The 14029-nt window shown below is 41.0% G+C and overlaps 1 protein-coding gene across 1 annotated transcript in view; it reads left to right on the top strand.

Moving 5' to 3' along the window:
- The window catches only part of DOCK8 (dedicator of cytokinesis 8), a 231738-nt gene that overhangs the window by 126294 nt on the left and 91415 nt on the right, over positions 1–14029 (top strand). The gene's annotated exons all lie outside the window — the stretch shown is intronic.

Genomic DNA, 14029 nt, shown 5'->3' with positions numbered 1-14029 from the left:
GCCCCACAGCACAAAGTAAAATAGAACTAGGAGTGGGTGGGGGGGGGGACTGAGTTTTGACTCAGTATAAGAAGGTAACTTTTAAAAAGCCATGGCTTATCAGTCACATATCATGTACCTTTTATAATTAAAAAATGAATTTTATTTATCCACTGACCTAAACTATAACCTCCAAAACTGTGCTGTTCCACCTCACATGTTTAATGTTCTTTGTTTGACAAACTTCAAAATGTAAGCTGAGGGCTTCCCTGGTGGCGCAGTGGTTGAGACTCCGTCTGCCGATGCAGGGGACATGGGTTCGTGCCCTGGTCCGGGAAGATCCCACATGCCGCGGAGTGGCTGGGCCCGTGAGCCATGGCCGCTGACCCTGCGTGTCCGGAGCCTGTGCTCTGCAGCGGGAGAGGCCACAGCGGTGAGAGGCCCGCGTACCGCAAAAAAAAAAAAAAAAAAAAAAGAAATGTAAACTGAGATCCATGCAATGGTTCAGAAATAGAAATATTACAGTTTAATAAAGATAAAAGTAGAGGAGCTCAATTCAATGGCTCATTTTAATGATTTTAAAGAGATTTCCATGCCTAGGCTAATAATTATATATTTAGCAATAAGAACATCTCAAAGCCCATTTCTCATCTTTTCCTGGAGTTACATTTTTTACTTTTATTTATTAATTAATTTAAAGGGAACATGTTTTTTATTGAAGTATAGGTGATTTACAATATTATATTAGTTTCAGGCTCTGGGCACAAGAGCCCGGAGAGAGATACACTTCTTTTATATGCTCTCTAAAGTCTTCTCCCAGAGTTGAGTTGAAACGAAACCAACTCTAGCACGAAAATCCAAAATCCGTATCCCAGCCAGCAGCCAACAAAGTGCTGCCTCTTTGTGTTTCTAGGTCAGGAAGAAGTAAAGTCCATAACAATGACTGTTACTCAACCTTCCAAATGGTCTGGGGATGGCATAGCCCCTTGTGGACTTGTCAATCTGGTGTGAGTGTGGGCAGCGAGAACTCTTCCCTCTCCTCCTTCCTCACCCTCTGTCATAGAGCAGGATACCTGTCCTTTGTTTGTTTTTTTGTTTTTGGCCGCACATCACAGCACCCGGGATCTTAGTTCCCCGATCAGGGATCGAACCCACGCCCCCTGCAGTGGAAGCGCAGAGTCCTAACCTCTGGACCACCAGGGAAGTCCCAGATACCTGTCCTTTGAGAATGTCACCAACTGAGCAATACTTGTCACCCTATGAATAAAGTTCATGCAATCACCTAACATACTTTTGAGCCCCGACCGTGTGCCAGGCACAATGCTTAGTGCTGAGAGAGACAAAGAGGAGGACTGCCTCTCCTTGGAGGTAAACCCCAGTCTCCTGGAGACACTGGAACCCCTCACAATCACATTGATCTACAGAAAGACACGCATGCAACTTTGTCCTGCAGTCACTTGAGATCTTTGCAGGTTCTCCTGCCTCCAAAACCCAGACAAGCCTTCTCTCTCACCAAGTACCCAAAGCAGGCATATGTTTCTAGAAGTAGTTGGGGACATCTGAACAATTTATTTCTTAGTAGGCTTGCTGTTTCCTCCAATTCCAATATTTTCTTCCCCAACCCGAACCAAGACATCTACCAATATTAAAATCATCAGGAATGTTAAAGCAAGCATTTTAATCAATAGTATTGATTTATTCATTGGCTGTTTTTTTTTTTTAATGGGTAGGGGACTAGTAAAAGTTCTGCCTCAAACCCAAAGAAAAAAGTCAGCTTCAGCAACAGCAAAACTTGGAAATTTTCTGGTATGTGTATGAGTTTTTGTCAGTTGGCAGATTTGTTTTAGGAAACTATTTGCAAAGCCTGGAAAAAATGTGCTCCCTCTGTCTCTCAAAAGAACATGCAGGTTGGTTCGTGTTAGTCCTCCACGTGACAATTCTGCCTAGTGGCCTTTTGAAAAACGTTGTCCAGATTTAGCATCAAAATGGTGTCTTTAAACTTGAATTTTAGGTCTTTCACAAAACCAAATATTGTTGAAATGTTTGAATATTTACCAAACATATGTTTGGCAAAGCCAAATATGTTGAAATTGTTGTTTTGTTTGGGGGAAACTTTCATTAAAAATTTGATGTTTTAAGGGAGGAGGAAGGTATTTGTGGTCGGTACTTTAAAGCATTCTTCTCCTCTTTTATCTGACCTGTCACAGCCTCTTTAAGAAACATTAGGGCTTCCCTGGTGGCGCAGTGGTTGAGAGTCCGCCTGCCGATGCAGGGGACACGGGTTCGTGCCCCGGTCCCGGAAGATCCCACATGCCGCGGAGTGGCTGGGCCCGTGAGCCATGGCCGCTGAGCCCGCGCATCCGGAGCCTGTGCTCCACAATGGGAGAGGCCACAACAGCGCAAAGCCCACATACCGCAAAAAAAAAAAAAAAAGAAAAGAAACATTAATTCAGTGAATAGAATCAAAACTACAACCAAAGAAAATTTAGTTATTCATATACTTATAAATTCTCAAGTTTTTATACTTAGTTGGTGATTGGATGGACTCCATAGAGGCTATTTTGATGTTGAGTATTTTCCTCAAGGTAGTCATGATATTATATTCCTTAGAGCAGGAATAAGAACCCTGAGATACAGTTAAGAGGCAGAAATGTTACAAGGTAAAGGATTTTTAAAGGAATCACATGTTTAAATATCAGCAAATACCTAACATATACTTTTAAAAAATGTATATACTTGTATCAGTTACCTATTGCTGCATAACCAAAACTTTGCAGCATGAAACAACAGTTGTTATCTCACAGATTATGTGGGTTATCCAGGTGTGGCTTAGCTGAGTGCCTCTGACTCAGGGCTCTCCAAAGGCCACAGTCAAGATGTCAACCAAGGCTGGGATCACCCCAAGGGTCAACAAGGGGAGAATTCACTTCCAAGCTCACTCCTGAAGTTGTTGACAGTGTTCAGTTCCTCTCTGGTTGTTAAACTAAGGGCCTTAGGTCCTCTCTAGCTGTTGGCAAGAGATCCCCTCGAATTCCTTGCTGTATTGGTTTCTCTGTAGGGCAGCTCACAACATGGCAACTGGGGTCTTCAGAATAAGCGAGAAAGAGAGAGAGAGAGAGAGAGAAAGCAAGATAGCAGCCAGGGTCTTTTTGTAACCTAATCTTGCTGTATCCTATTGGGTAGAAATGAGTCACTAGGTCCAGCCCACACTTGAGGGGAGGGAATTACAGAGGGTGAGAACACCAGGAGGCAGGCGTCATTGGGAGCCTTAGGAGCTGCTACCATAGTTCTTAACCAAGCTACCAAAAGTTGGGGCACTCCAGCTGTGTGAATTTGAAGGAGTGTGGGGAGGTGGGAAGGTGAGGGAGGGAGGGTGGATTACTTCTGCTGCTGCAGAGGACCAGGCTCCTTGTGGAGCCTGGTATATTTTTAGGACACTACACCTCTCCCTAACAGAAAATTAACAGCTTCTTGACAGATCCTCTAAGGTGAGAAGAGTCCGTCCCTGGCCCCGCTCCCAGCCCAGCCCTCCTCACTAACCCACACTCCAAAGAAACAAGCTTACCATGCGGGGGAACATTTTTTTCACCTAGGTTAAAGGAGATTTCCCAAGTTTTCTTAGACTCATAGTAGTAGGAAAAAACCCTAAGCTGTACATATTAAGCAATGGGATCTTTTTTCCCATTGCCCAGCATGTAGCACCTTACCTACCACACTCCCCACCTTACACCCTATCATAGACTCACCACCCAAGCATCTGTTCATCTATATACGTGTATAAAACCTATGTAAATCCTCTGAGTGAAATGCAGAATGTACGTGTGGAAGGGTGAGTCTTATAGGATGTCTGAAACGTATATTGCTGAAGTAGTTCCAAACTCTGCTCATGTAAAATAAAATACATTCTTATTAAATATTTTCTAGTCATCCATAAAAACCCACTGAAAATAGGCTAATAAACCAACTGAGAGCTTGACCTATTTAACAAATATCTGAGCCCTCCCTAAGTGAGAATCACAAAGAATATCCAAATAACTTAGACCTTAAAACCACATCATGGATTCCATGATGGTAGCTGGGAGTTGAAAGAGCTGCAGTTATCCAGTGAATATTTTGACTGTGTTGTCAGTGTCAAGTTTAAGAAAGTTATGAGGGGCTTCCCTGGTGGCGCAGTGGTTGAGAGTCCGCCTGCCAATGCAGGGGACACAGGTTCGTGCCCCGGTCCGGGAGGATCCCACATGCCACGGAGTGGCTGGGCCCGTGGGCCGTGGCCGCTGGGCCTGCGCGTCCGGAGCCTGTGCTCTGCAACAGGAGAAGCCACAACAGTGAGGGGCCCGCATACCACAAAAAAAAAAAAAAAGAAAGTTATAGAAAAAAAATTGTGGAATAAAAAAATCTGGATTTGGGTACTTTTCCAACTTCCCCTTACTTTGTCACTCTCCCTGACACCCTAGGCAACTGGGGAATCTTCCTCAAAGCAGTGCCTCATGGTTAACAATTACCAGGTCATCCTTTTTATTTCCTTTCACCACTCACACCTAACAGCCCCTAAATCTAACCTCTTTGTAAGAAGGAAAAATCTGGGTAAACTAATTCATACTAAGGGTGGGAGTGAATGATATATAAACCACTTAATACATTCAATCTGCTAAGCAGAGTTTCAAAAGAGTATATGGTAACATGAATATCTTAACTGGTAAAATTTCAGCCAGTTCAACAAAGTATCTTTAAAAAAACGTTTCAAGCAAGGTTAGATATTTATTTATTTTTTCTTGAAGCAGTCAATTTTCCCCAGCATGTTTCAAATGCTTCTGTATTTGTGATTCTTTTCAATGGGAATCTGATCTAGATAAAGCCTAGGATCATAAACATCCCAACTTTCCCTTTGGGTCTTTTGCTATTGAAAACTAGCTGGACTTTTCCTAAACAAGTAAGTGGGTTTTAAGGAGAGCTAGGGTGCTTTCACTTGTTTCTAAAAGGTAACATTTTCTTTGCCCCAGCTTGAGGTCCTGCATTATTTCATAGGAGTGCTGGCTTTTCAAGCTCTCACTTAAGTGGAACTTTTTATCTTATCTCATAAAAAGAAGGGATAGGGATTGATGTAACAGAAAAGGTACTCTGCAAATATAGGAGCTGTGAGCATTTAGTTAGTTCATGTTGGAAGACAGATTCTTAGTACTTATAATAGCTGTCCTATGTAAAGACACCATATTTGATGTTCAAGTTGTAGTTCATCAGTTGAGAAAGCATAGACCATTTTCCCTGCAAAAGTCTTGAAAATGGTGTAATAACAAGTATTAGAGTTTGCTGTTGTTTTTTGTTTTTCTCTCTCTCATTTGATTTCTGGTTTTGAGTGCATTATTTTAACATAAGAAGACTATGGAGAGAGCATATTGGGTCATTGTAGTGTTTCTAAACAATACGGTAACATTTTGTCTCTGGCTTCTTAACCATGTTTGCTTTTTGTGGGGGCAGAGGGTAGAGGTCTGCAATGTTCAGGATACAGTGCCAACATTTATACAAAGCATTGCAGCCTAGCCCACAGAGCACAGAGGTTACTAAGGGGCAAGCTGCTGCTTGTGACAGCATCCCCGGTGCCTCCTTCCATTCTTGTGCCACTTCGCAGGGCAGGCAGCCTTGTGTGGATTCTGACTGGTGTCCTAGAACAAGTCTCACATTCCGTTTTTCTTGCTCTGATTTCTGAAGATGGAATGTTCTCTTCACCCTACACGTTAGGGGTTTTCTTCCCATTTTCCGTTTTTCACTGATTCCTTTGTGAGTTTGTGATTTGATCTAACCTAAAGTATTAGAAATAGGAATAAACACAAATAATGGCATGAGACCATGGAACAACAAGACAGGAGGTAGCAAATATTTTACTTTTGTGCAGTTATTTATAAATATTCCCATTCTAAAAAAAAGTATGTGAGGCAGCTTATGGAGATTGTGTAACAAGGAATAAAATTTCTGGGTGAAAGGAAAATAAGGAGAAGGAAATCGGTATAAATCTGGGTAAGGTTAAGGCCCTCTACATTTTCTTACAAAGTCAGCTGCAAATTTGACTTTGAGCTTCCTAGCAACCAAAAACAAAAAACAAAAACAAAACAAAAAACCCCTGAACTACAGGTTTCATACATCTGTCAAATTAAAAAACAGACCAGTTCCCTTGGATCACTGCTTGTCAAACTTGAATGTGCATTTGAATCACCTGGGGTATTGTTAAAACGCACGTTTTGATTCAGCAGGTCTGCAATGCATCCTAACTGGCTCCCAGGTGATGCTGATGCTGCTCCTCTCTGGATGTCCTTTGAGTAGCAAAGTCAGCTCATCCAAAAGCATTTACAAAGCATGATCCCACTTGAAATATATAGCCACTTTAGGCTTGCAGGTTTCCTATTTCCAGAATATTCCAAATACTAAACTCTGAGATTTCTAACTTCATTTGCACTTGATGTATTTAAAACACCAAAACTTCTAACACTGAGGGACAGTACTCACTCTCATCTCCTCAGTTATTTTAAACTTTTTAAACTTTGTTATTTTAAACTTAAAAAAAAAACTCTTATAGTTTGCTTGGTGAAACATCCTTTAGCCCTTGAACAATTTAATAAAAAAACACATCATGATAAAGTTCTGATGAGTCTGATTGTTGACCAAAGAAACTGTTTACTGTTCTTAGAAGCAGCAAAGGTTATGGGCAGTGGGTCTAGTATGACTTTCAGGGCACCCGCATTTGAATTGCCCTGTGCCATTTGCCAGCTGTGTTACCTTGTGCAAGTTATGCAACCTCTCTGTGCCTCAGTTTTATCATCTGTCTAATGAGGCTAAATAGTAGTACCTGTCATTGGTACTATTAGCTGTTATTAGAATGGTGCCTGCAAGCAGTAAAAGATAAATATTATTAGCTACTTTTACTATTACATTTAAAATAAATTTTCCTGGAAATGAAATGTGACTGAAAAATAAAACCGCCTCCTCAGCTTCTTACCTTGCATAGGTACCTCAAAATAGTATCTTGGGCTTCCCTGGTGGCGCAGTGGTTGAGAGTCCGCCTGCCGATGCAGGGGACGCGGGTTCATGCCCCGGTCCGAGAAGATCCCACATGCCGCGGAGCAGCTGGGCCCGTGAGCCATGGCCGCTGAGCCTGCGTGTCCAGAGCCTGTGCTCTGCAATGGGAGAGGCCACAACAGTGAGAGGCCCGCGTACCGCAAAAACAAACAAACAAACAAACAAATAGTATCTCTAGGTTTGCAATTTTTGGTAAGCATTTAATTTAAAATTCATTAATTTTGATTTTGAGGTTTTACTTTTCATATTTTGGAGCTAATCATTTTTGAGGGTCTCAGGCGTTTTTTTTGGAATCCTGAGACGTTCATAGATCTTGGGCTCTGTACCTGTCATCCTGAGAGAAAGAAACAGCCCTGCCTGTAACCCAGGCCTGGCTCAGGGTGGAAAATCATCAAACGCTTGTGAACTTGTAAGGAAATGGATTTCAGTGACTAGATGAAACTGAAGGAGTGCCCCCGCAAAAAGAGCATTTTGCCTTTCTGAGAGGCCATGGGAGAGAGAAAAAGATGGTAGAGGCTGTATCAGAAAGACAGAAAGAGAGAAACTGAGGGATACTGAAAGAGAGGCAGAGACACACACATGGATTAAAGACAGGGGGTGGGTGAGAGAGAGGGAGAGAGAGAGAAAGAGAGAGAGCGCCACCAAGAGATATACGAGAGGCATAGATAAATTGAAAGGTGGAGAGAGAAACCCAGAGAAATTGATCCATTCTGTAAGTAATATGCTTTAAGATCTCACAGTCCTGCAGAGTGTTTAAAATTGCATTATAAAGTCCACTCAGCTGTTTTACAGTTTTGATAGGAAGAGAATCATCATTTGTGTCACATTGCAGTTTACTAAGCACTTTTGGAGTATCATTGCATTTGAGACTTAACTCCAACCTTTCTATTACAGGTGAGGAAACTGGCTTGTCCACCTTCTATTTGTAGAACATTTTGCAGTTTTTTAAAGGACATTCTCCCCCAATTTCTTACCTGGCTAGGGTCACTAATCATAGGTCTCCATACAAGCCCATCTTCCCTGGTATAAAAGAAGCTTAGGTTACAGGCATTACTGATACTCAAAAGACAGTGAAGATAACCCAGGCCACAAAACCTGCAATTCTTTTTTTTCTCCTTTTTTTCTTTTTTTTTTTAAACATGTATTTGATATTATTACTTTGTTACAGGTTCTATAGTGAAATAACAGAAAGAAAACCAAAATTGACACCAGTTCCTCTCAAAATCACATTACCTTTTTCATTTCCCCAGATCATCTTTTAGACCTTATCCTTTACGCATATTCAACTTCTGAATATTTACGCCCCTTTCGTACAGAATGTGTTATATTCTAAATTTTCACTCCACATTATGCAATGAGTATAAGCCATTTAACTCACTTCAGTCTCACTTTCAAAGAGATACATAAGTAGCACCCAAGGATTGTCTGACCTGAACAGCTACATTTAATCCTTTGGCTCTCTTTGGGATTTCCAAGGCCCTATAATATTCTCAGAGTATAGCAGGCTAGGCTTCTGGCTTTATGGCATGACTGAGTGGTTCTCTATGTACTCCTTGGCAGGTGTGGTAGTGAGTGACACAAATATGTTTTTATTCAAAACATGGTTTAGGTTGGCATTATCAGCCACAGAAGATACGTAAGTATTTGCATCCCAAAGGATTAATCTGTACCACTACTCTTTTTAACCAGGCTTTTGCACAGGAGAAATAAGCCCAACTTGATGCATCTTACCCTTGTGGCTTATCTTCCAATCTGTTAAAATCATGGTTAACTCAAATTATCAATAACGATCTACTCACCATGATGGCACCCATCACCCTAGTCAGAGAGAGCCCACCTGTCTTGAATAACGCAGCTTCCCGAAGCTTCTGCTCTAGCGATTTCAGCTTCTCGTTGAATTTCTCCCCGGGCTTCATCCCTGCAACCAGCCGATGGAGGCCTTCTGTCCTCTTGTCGGGCTGGGGCTGCTCAGCTCTCCTCTCAAGGCCTCCTTTCATCCTCTTCTGCTGGCTGAGTTGTGTTAGTAGCTCAGCTAAAGAGGTGTTCAGAGCAGCCAGTTGTTTAATCAGGTGGCCAGGATGCTTTTTCTCTAGCTCACTTGCTCCTTGAGCTCCACTTGGAGCTGGAGAAGCCTCTGGGGGAGAACACTGAACCCGTGACAGGGCAGCTTTTTTTTTTTTTTTTTTTTTGGTCAGCAATGTTTTTATTAATGTGTATACTCACACTTTTTTTAAATTGAAGTATAGTTGATTTACAATATTGTGTTAGTTTCAGGTGTACAGCAATTCAGTTATATCTACATATGTATATGTATATATATTATATATATACCTATAAGGGAAAATATTCTGAAATGTATATATACATAATATATATTATATATAATATATATTATATGTATAGTGGTATGTATATGCTAATCCCAGCCTCCTAATTTATCCCTCCCCCCCAACCCCCATATCCTCTTTGGTGACCATAAGTTTGTTTTCTAGGTCTGTGAGTCTCTTTCTGTTTTGGAAATAAGTTCATTTGTATCTTTTTTTTTTTTTTTTTTTTAGATTCCACATATAAGCGGTATCATGATATTTATCTTTGTCTGGCTTCTTCACTTAGTATGATAATCTCTAGGTCCATCCATGTTGCTTCAAATGGCATTATTTCATTCTTTTTTATGGCTGAGTAGTATTCCATTCCATACATACATTTTAATATATATATATAATATATATACCCCACATTTTTATCCATTCGTCTGTCGATGGACATTTAGGTTGCTTCCATGTCTTGGCTATTGTAAATAGTGCAGCATTGAACATTGGGGTGCATGTATCTTTTTGAATTATGGTTTTCTCCAGATACTTGCCCAGGAGTGGGATTGTAGGATCATATGATAGCTCTCTTTTTAGAATTTTAAAGAACTTCCATGGTGTTCTCTACAGTGGCTGTACCAATTTACATTCCTACCAATAGTATAGGAGGGTTGCTTTTTCTCCACACCCCTTCCAGCATTTGTTATTTGTAAATTTTTGATGATGACCATTCTGACCGGGGTGAGGTGATACCTCATTGTAGTTTTGATTTGCATTTCCCTAATAATTAGCGACTTGGAGCATCTTTTCATAGGCCTATTGGCCATCTATATGTCTTCTTTGGAGAAGTGTCTATTTAGATCTTCTGCCCAGTTTTTGATTGGGTTGTTTGTTTTTTTTGATGTTGAGTTGTATGAGCTGTATATTTTGGAGTTAATTCCCTTGTCAGTTGTATTGTTTGCAAAGATTTTCTTCCATTCTGTAGGTTGTCTTTCTGTTTTGTAGGGCAGCTTTTCTCTTTGTTTCCTTGCAGTGGATAAAGAATAGGCTAAACTGAGGAGAAGCCAAACTGATGTTTTTGGCATTGCGGCTTTGAAAGTTTTCAAGGTCCCTTGAGTTAACCTGTTTTCAGCAAAAGAAATGGAGGATAGTCCCAAGAGAGTAAAGAGCAGAGAGAGCTTGGTCAACAATTGGATCTAATAATGACCAAATTCTACAAGTTAACCTCTAACTTCCTGGAGCTGCTTAATCCCGGCAGTTTAAAAATAAGTTGAGGGGCAGTTGCTGAATCAGTGGAAAGAATTTAAAATTTCTAAAATAGTTTATAATCAAGAGAAGCCATCTGAAGTGGCTTTGGAGAGAAAACTGTTGATGAATACCAAATGTCCTGTTCTATGTTGTGATGCATATGACTGAAGAGAAGCATTTTTGCCTGTATTTGGGGAAAGATGAGATTATACTAAATGAACTGCACTTACACTGGACCTGTAGTTACTGGAGAAACTTTCAAAATAACTTTGCTTTAACAAGGGATTCCTATTTCAGTTATGGATGAGCTTCTCAAAAATCATTAGATAATATAATTCTTAGGATTTTTCTCTAGCTAATATGACACTTAATTTACCATATATAAAATGTATGCGGCTGTTTATCAGTTTGTTGATCATTACTCTTATCTGGTTGAGCCTCTGTGCATCACTGATCCTGCAGGTAGATCTTCCCTTCCAAGAGAAAACACTATTATTTTCTTATATTCATTTCTTAAAAATCATACAGATTTAACAAAACATATCACTTGGCATTCTTGCCAGTAAGAACTATGATGATACTTGGGAAATGTATCTTCTTAAAAAAATTCTTAAGCAAAGTCATTTAATGTCTCTGGGAGTCAGCTTGTGGCCTGCAGAAAGGGATGTTGGACTAAATTCTCTTGATGTTTCCTTCCTGCTCTGTACTGTGTGGAAAGTGCATTCAGTATGGGCAGAACACTGTATGCCCGTGGTGATGATGTTTGAATATAGGGGGTCAGCAAACCCTTTGGAAGTCGTGTGCAAAATTGTTGACCGGTGTTGGGGGATGTGTGGGATAGGTAGGTGGTGCCCCTGTGTTGGGATGTAGGAGAGGAGTGTGGTGACAGCTGACTTGCTTATGCATTCTGGCAGGGCTACTACCATTGTGATCTACACAGACCCTTTCATCTAGCTACTTCAAAGCATTTTTACAAACTCTTGCTCATTATTTCTTCAAGCACAGCATAAAGAAAAGTTGATTGGTGTCTTTTCAATTAACTCAAAGATGAAGAAACTGAACTATATAGAACTAAAACGGATTCTCCCAGAAGTATACTGCATTGCAGAGGGGCAAGACAGAGAAAGTGCTCATCCCAGCTTTGTAACTGACAAAAAAGGAAAAAATCTTAGTGCTTATTTTTGGAGACCGTGTACATTATGGCACCCTCATAATATGGAAGATCATGCAGCCATTATACTCCCCTCTCTGCATGCAGCCTCTCTCATGCAGAGAGGGGAGTATACCCCACACAGATCCCTGCATCCCAACCGTGAACTGCCTTCTGCCATTGTTACTACGTCCATGCCTCTCCTGACAGCATCTGAGGTTCAACTCTATCTGCCTGCCTTGAGATTGGGGTCCCTCAGTGTGACAGAGAAAGATTTGGAAAGCGGCGCTGAGACATCCATGTTGTAGGGTCAGAACAGCACTGAACTGGACGCTGTGCCCAACTGGTGGCTAATTCATGGAGTGAACTGTTAACTTCACCTCTCAGGGCCTCAGTTTCCCATCTGCATGACCATCAGATGCAGGTCCACTAGGCCATTCACTGTGACTTGTCCAGGGTTGTGGTTATTAGTGTTGTCACTCTTGATATTGTTGTAGCAAGGAAGATCCATGGGGTAAATTCATGGATTTATGCAAATACTGGTCCAGAAAGACCATTTGCGTACATGCACGCACATACACACATGCACACACACAGGATGGAGGATCATTGTGGTTATGACAATGTAGAGGTTAGAGTTGGTCAGCCTAGTCTTTCTCTTTTGGTTTTTCAGTTCCTGACTACCCCAGACTTCCTAAATCAAACTTTAAAATTTTCCTTCTCCTACCTCGTACTTGAGTATTGACTTTACTCTTTTCCAATGGAACAAACCTTACATGTGAGTATGGACCCAGTAGGTGGCACTGACTACATCTACTAAAGATAGGAAATTTGCCAGGTATAGTTGTATAGATCCATAATGCAAAATTCACATGGATAGCTCAGTGGTTCTCAGATGGGGGTGACTTTGCCCCACCTGGGGACATCTGGCAATATCTGGAGGCCTTTTTAGTTGTCACAACTGAGTAGGGGGGAGATACTACTAACATCTAGTGGGTGGAGGCCAGGGATGCTGCTGAACAGCCTACAGTGCACAGGACAGCCCCTCAGCAAAGAATTGTCCAGTCCAAAATGTCAACAGTGCTGAGGCTGAAACCCTGGTATCAATTAATATGCAAATCCTTGTAAAGTATTATGAGAGCCTATATTCACAGAGGGAAAATCTGGTCACCTGGCCCTCCTTCTTGGTCACTGCTCTCCTGGTGTCTAGTTCACACAAAGGCTGTTTTGCATTCTTGAAGCCTTTGGGGCAAGAATGTGTCCATTTGGGGAGAATGTGTTACCTAGGAGTTAGAATAGTGGACCAAGGGTGAGGAAGACAAGACATTTTCCCAGAGAACATGACACAGTTGAGTCAGCCTTTGGTGTACTGTTGACACTCAACTGTTAATAAGATCCAGAGAATTAAGGCAAGCTTGCCTCTGAGAGATGTCATGAATAACATAGTCTGAAAAGGCCATTCTTATTATTTTGTTTAATGGCAGTCTTATCTGAGGGGATATAGCTTAGATAAGGTTAAGAGCATGGCTCTGGAACCAGAGTGCCTGACTTTAACTCTTGATTGCCATTCACTAACTGTACGTCATTTTTTCCCTCATTTGTGATGTGGGGATGATGCCATCAAAATAGTATCTACCTATAGAAGAATTATGAGAATTAAACTAATAAATACGAAGTATTTGAAACACTGCCCAACTTAGGATAAGCACCTTATAAATATTAGTATCACTATTGTTTCTTTAAGTCAGGAATATGATTGAAAGTATATACATTCATTCTTTTATTCAACAAGTATTTTTTTTAGCACCTACTATGTCCCAGGCACTGTTCTAGCTACTGAAGATACATCAGTGAATCAAAAACATCAGATAAAAATCCCTGCCTTCATGGAGCTTACCTTTTAGTGGGTTATAGTAGTAATAATGCAAACAGAAAGAAAAAATATACAAAATTATAGTCAGCTTGGTACCTGTCCTGTATTTTTTGAATGGATGGATATATTATTCATAGTTTTGTATTATGTTACATAGCTAATTGGGCTTGGAAGTTTGAACTGTCATCTTATGTAAGAAAAGAAAGTTAGGGACCTCCCTGGTGGTCCAGTGGTAAAGAATCCACCTTCCAATGCAGGGGACGCAGGTTCGATCCCTGGTCGGGGAACTAAGATCCCACATGACGTGGGACACAGCCCACGTGATACAACTACTGAGCCTGTGCGCCTCAACTAGAGAGAGAAAATCTGCACGCCACAACTAGAGAGAAGCCCGTGCGCCAC

This window comes from Mesoplodon densirostris, chromosome 6 (assembly GCF_025265405.1).
Source record: "Mesoplodon densirostris isolate mMesDen1 chromosome 6, mMesDen1 primary haplotype, whole genome shotgun sequence".
Classification (NCBI taxonomy): domain Eukaryota; kingdom Metazoa; phylum Chordata; class Mammalia; order Artiodactyla; family Ziphiidae; genus Mesoplodon; species Mesoplodon densirostris.
This window is presented reverse-complemented; position numbering and strand designations above follow the sequence as displayed.